The 5,597-nt window shown below is 58.4% G+C and overlaps 1 non-coding gene across 1 annotated transcript; it reads left to right on the top strand.

Annotated features, from left to right (window-relative positions):
* Window positions 1-440: 440 nt before the first annotated feature.
* Window positions 441-512, top strand: TRNAE-UUC (transfer RNA glutamic acid (anticodon UUC)). Its single transcript has one exon. It is a non-coding gene; the product is annotated as a tRNA-Glu (tRNA).
* Window positions 513-5,597: the final 5,085 nt, after the last annotated feature.

Below are 5,597 nucleotides of genomic sequence, written 5' to 3'. Positions count from 1 at the left end.
ACGGGTGCCCCCGCCACGGCAGAGAATCGCTGGAGCGGGTGCTGCATGTCGCGGGGGAGCAGCCGGCATCCAGGTCCAGGCCGCGGGGCCTCGCTTGCAAGCGCGGTCCATCCCCGCCGCGTGGGCCCGCCCCGGTCAGAGCCCCTTCCTGGGCTGGGGACCCGGGTCTCACGCTCGGCGCCTCCTGTGGCCTCCTCCGGGGCACTCGGGCGGCTGCCTGGCCCCGGCTACCTCCCCTCCACACGCGCCACCTGGGGAGGGCGCATCTCCGGGCGGCAGGTGCGCGCTGAGCTGGAGAAGGCGGCCGGAGGACTCGGTCCCAGGGAAGCCTCCCGGGGGGACCCGCCACGTGCCTGCTCCTCCCCCTCCCCTCCCCCCAGTGCAGGACGAATGTCACTTTCCCGCGTCTCAGGGAGGAGAACAGGCGCATCTCTAGGAACTCCCTGGTGGTCTAGTGGCTAGGATTCGGTGCTTTCACCGCCGCGGCCTGGGTTCGATTCCCGGTCAGGGAACCACTTTTGCGGGCCTCAGGACTCATTTATTGTTTGCCTCTCCTCGCACGCACTCTCAGCTCCCGCAGGGGAGGCCCGCGCCTCCAGCTGCCCTGCTCCGCCGTTGTCGCGCTATAGCCGCCCGCCCGCACAGGAGCCTCTAGGGGCTCTCGGGGTCTCGGGCAGGCTCGCACAGCTGCGCGCAGGGACGTCACCTCCCTGCCGCCCGCTGGGGCGCGGAGCCGCGCAGCCCGTGGTGGCGCAGGCTGGTCCCGCGGGCGCCTGGCCCCCCTCAGCTCCGTCCGCACAGAAGGTGCCTCTCCGCCCTCGGAACAGGAGCCTCTGGGCGGCCCGCGCCCCGCGACTGTCCCGCCTGTCTGCCCAGCCCTGTGGGGAGGTGACCTCACGGACCCAGCAAAGGCAGCACGTGAAGTGGGCACGAAATGGAGCACGCTCACTGCTGCCAGAAGCAGAAAGGAGTGGAAATCACCCCAGACGGTGCCACCAACGGGGCACAGCCCAGGCCGAGTGCTTTGGCGCGGGGCGGGGGCGGGATGGGCGCTGCCCCTGCGTGTGCGGGGTAGGGACGCGAAGGCTGCCCGGTGCTTGGAGGGCGTGCGCTCACTCCCACCTGGCAGGGGAGACACCGAGATCTCGAAGGTGGTTCTCCCCGGACGCACCTTGGCCTTTGATTGCACACCGGCGGCGCTGACCCCGCTGTTGCCCTCATCGGGGAGACCACGGAGCAATTTCTGCTGGGGGGGGTGCGGGGGGCGGAGAGAGGTCTGTGCGCGCTCTCCCCCGACCTCCCGGGTTGGCGAGAGGCCACATCTGTTCCGTGGTCCCGCACCGCGCCCCTCTGGCCCCACGGTGTGCGGAGTGCGGGTTCGCCCCGGCCAGCGCTCCACCATCCTCCTGGCTCTCCTGCTTCGTGACCGAAGCTGTGGAGCCCTCTGCCTCTCGCGCCACCTGTCCAGAGTGCGCTCAACCTGCCCTCCGCCCAGAGCGCGGTTGGCTGCGCGGGGACGCCCACCAGCACCCGGACCGCCGCGCTGTGCTCGGTGCCGGCGAAGCGTGCAGGAGTCGCTCGGTGGCCTCGTGCGCAGCCTTCCCTCCCCGGCCCGGCGCGGAGGAGGCGCGGGTTCCTGGAAAGTCGAGGCCGAGCCCTGCCTTCAGCTGGGGGCTCCCGGCTCCCGCCGCGCATTCCCGCGGGCAGCCGGCTGCTTCTCTCACACCCGCTTTCCCTTCTCCCTCCTCCTCTTCCAGCCCAGCTGTGTTCTTGGGGACAGACCCCCCTCACACAGCCACCCACGCTCCCCACCCGTCGGATTGGACCCAGCCGCCCGTCCGGTGCTCGAAGTGCGAGTTGGATCAACCACCGGAGGAGACGGAACCTGTGGCGGCAGGAGGGCAGCCCGTTCGCTTGCCGCTTCTCCCGACTCAGCCCATCCCAGCGGGCCCGGCCCGAGGTGTTGCTCCTGCCTCGGGGACCTGGGTCGCGCGTCCCCACGGCGCTGGCCGAGTTGCCGGCTGTCTTACTGCCCTCGGGGAGCAGCGGGACTGTGCTCTGTGGCGTCCGCTCTCACCCACAGAGACACCGGGCACAGGCTCCGCCACAAGCCCGGACTCAGCGCGCTGGACCACCGAGGGGACGGCCGCGCTTCCGTGGGCCCATCCTCCCCTCGCGGCTCCTTGCACAGAGGAGAGGTGATCTAGGACGATCTCTCTGGACCGTCTCCTCTGAGACGGAGGGAAAGAGGGTGAGCCTTCCAACAGGGCCTCATGCGGGTGGTCGCAGAGACTGGAGAAGCAGAGGCGCCCTCCCTCCACCCGGGCTGTGTCACCGTGTTCCTAGTCTCACCTGGCTGCGGTGGTCTCTGCCGCCTCCTGCTCCTCCTCCCCCTCCCCGCACCTTTTCTCCTCCTGCCCCCACTCCAGCGCGTGTCTTCGTTTTCTGTCCCGGGGTTCCTTGAGTCTTGCTTCCCCCGTGTGGCCCGGGACCTCTCAGCCTCCACAGCAGATTATACTGCCCCGTGGGCTGTGCTGAGCTTCAAACGAGGAAATGCATGCAAGTGTGCCACAAACATCTGAGCTCTTCAGTGTCACACACACAAAATACCGACGAACCATCCGGATTTCTAACTCTCTGCTTTTAAACAATTACATTTTCATTGTCTGAGTATATTGACATGCATGTAAACATCATATGCTTTTTTACTGAAGAGAAAATTTGTGTACCGCTACCATAAAGTTCTGTCATTAGTTATTACATAAATGCTGCCTAGTGCCACTGTGCAAGTGACAGGAAAATTCTGAGTCCACGACCCACTTCTGCATTGACAGAATCTTCACGCTTTAAGTGAGTACGCCTGTCAGAGAAGGTTTAACGCTGAGATGCAATCTAGCATCCATAATATCTGATGTTTTGCAGTTGGCAGTGTAGAAGAAATGTATTTTCAATCACTTTTCATTTCAGTTACCTGATGTAAAAACCCCCCAATAATTCAGATGTTCTAAGCCTCTAAAGCAGATTTTCCAACGTGCTCATAGAAATGGTTGCGGACAGTGAGGGTGTCAGGGTCAACTCCCAACCCACACCTGCTGTGATTTCGTGTCGTTTTGTGTTGCAGCTGCTGTCCTTTGCGTGCAAAGGGCGCCCCCGGGGAAATACATGTTTTGCTTGACTTCTGTGATGTCCTGAACTGAACATGCTGTAGTTCTTTATTTTTCTTTAAGCTGTTCAATAGAAATTCAGCTTGGCGTTTCTGTTTGATCTCGTCGACTCTTCATTGCATCAAGAGTTTGATTCTACAGCTTTTGCGGGCACTTGACAGGTTCATTTCTACCTTTTTCAAATTCAGACAAATTACCCACTGAAAGCTCTTTACCAGCTCCCTTACTGAATGCCTTCCCGTTTTTCTGACACTTGGGTTTATCAAATCCGAACCCCCTGCCGATGTTCACCTTGCAGGTGACACATCGTATGGCCCAGGCATATGGGCCCCAAACAGAAATAACAATTCTCTGTGCACCAGCTGAACCTGCGTGGGGACCCCAAACCCAAATGCCCAGCTTGAAAGGCGGTCACATCATCACATCGTTGAATAATAAATTGGTTCTGCTCTTTTATTTCATTATAAAAATACTGCTGTGGGGAAGATTCTTATACTTATATCCTCACAGTTCTGTAGGGAAGAGACTGCTCTTGCATGCACCTGGAGCCAGCCTATCAATGTTAAATACCTTCCACAAAATTTTGCCAGCAATCAAACGCTCAAGAGCACTGTCCCTGGCCTGTTACCCTCCCAGTTCAAGGATTCTGGCAATTGGCACAGTGGCCTGGATTGCCCTAAACTGAGGTTTTTCCTCTCTGCTCTCCTCTGTTGTCTTCCCTTCTGAGGCCACAACCTGCCAATAGAATGGCTGGTAACTACAATGTAAGTGCATGGCTGTTTACTGGGGAATGGCAGTGCTTCCATTGGCTACACGCTAGCCTACCCAACATTCGCTGTACTTGCAGGCGGGGAAAGAGATCTGCCATGTGCCCCACTCCGGCCGTCTTCTGGCTGTTCTTTTCTTTTAAAAGATTCTATGTATGTATGTATGTATTAGAGAGGGGGAAAGGGAAGGAGAAGAGATGGAGAGAAACATGGACTGGTGAGAAAGAGCAACCGGGGACCTGACCTGCAACCCAGGCATGTGCCCTGACTGAGATGCCCAACACACCACCCCACGCCAGTCAGGGATGTGCCTTCCTTCTTTAGGCAAGAATTAGCCCTGGTTGGTGTGGTTCAGTGGATTAAGAGCCAGCCTGTGAATTGAAGGGTCACTGGTTCAATTCCCAGTCAGGGCACATGCCTGAGTTGTGGGCCAGGGGTGGGGTGCACAAGAGGCAACCACACATTGGTGTCCCTCTCTCTCTCTCCCTTCCCCAAGGAAAATCATAAGAGGAGGGTATTTCCACGGGCACTCTCCTGCCCCCATAGGCCTATCCAATGTACAAAGAATCGTTCACCCAGCTGTCTTTTAACCCATGTGCACCGTTTGTGGGTCTTTCGTCCTTGCTTTGTCACAGTCAACCTTAGGGCACAGGCCTAAGGAAAGGAGTCAAGACAGCATTTTCTTCAGCAAACAGTAAAGGGAAAATTTGGGCACGTTGCAGTCTTTAAAACCTTTATCTTGGATTTTATTTTTTTAGAGAACCAAGATGGCGGCGTAGGTAGACACACTGCGCCTCCTCGCACAACCAGAACTGACAGAGAATCGAACAGCAAGGGGGACCAACACCAAGGAAACAGAAAATAATCATTCATCCAGACTGGTAGGAGGGGCGGAGACGGGCACCGGGGTGGAGAGGACTCGCGTGGCTGTGGCAGGACTGAGACTGGCGGAGTGTGGGACAAATGGCGCAGGCAGTCCGAGCACTAGCAGACCCTGCGGTCCCACATTTGCACAGATAAACCCAGAGGGCCGGACTCAGAGTGGCGGAGAGTGGGGCAGGCAGAGTGGCGGATAGCACCTTGCGGCACCACATTCGCCCACTGATAAACCGGACAAACGGCGGGCAGAGAAGCAGACCGCTGCGCAACCCAGGGCTCCAGCTCGGGGAAATAAAGCCTCAAACCTCTGATTGAAAGCGCCCCTGGGGGTTGGGGTCGCAGGAGAGATTCCCAGCCTCACAGGAGAGGTTGTTGGAGAGACCCACAGGGGCCTGGAGTGTGCACAGGCCCACTTACTCGGGAACCAGCACCAGAGGGGCCCAGTTTGATTGTGGGTAGCAGAGTGAAAGACTGAAATACGGTGGAGAGTGAAGCGGGCGCCATTGCTCCCTCTCGGCCCCTCCCCCACGTACAGCATCACAGCGCAGCGACCAGCATTACCCCGACTGGGTGAACACCTAAGGCTCCGCCCCTTAAAGTAACAGACGCGCCAAGACAAAAAAAAAAAAAAAAAAATGGCCCAAATGACAGAACACTTCAAAGCTCCAGAAAAAATACAACTAAGCGACGAAGAGATAGCCAACCTATCAGATGCACAGTTCAAAGCACTGGTTATCAATATGCTCACAGACTTGGTTGAATCTATTCGAAAAACAGATGAAAAAAT

Source organism: Desmodus rotundus, chromosome 12 (genome assembly GCF_022682495.2).
Source record: "Desmodus rotundus isolate HL8 chromosome 12, HLdesRot8A.1, whole genome shotgun sequence".
Lineage (NCBI taxonomy): Eukaryota > Metazoa > Chordata > Mammalia > Chiroptera > Phyllostomidae > Desmodus > Desmodus rotundus.
The sequence above is the reverse complement of the archived record's forward strand: the minus strand, read 5'-3'. Positions and strand labels throughout refer to the sequence as shown.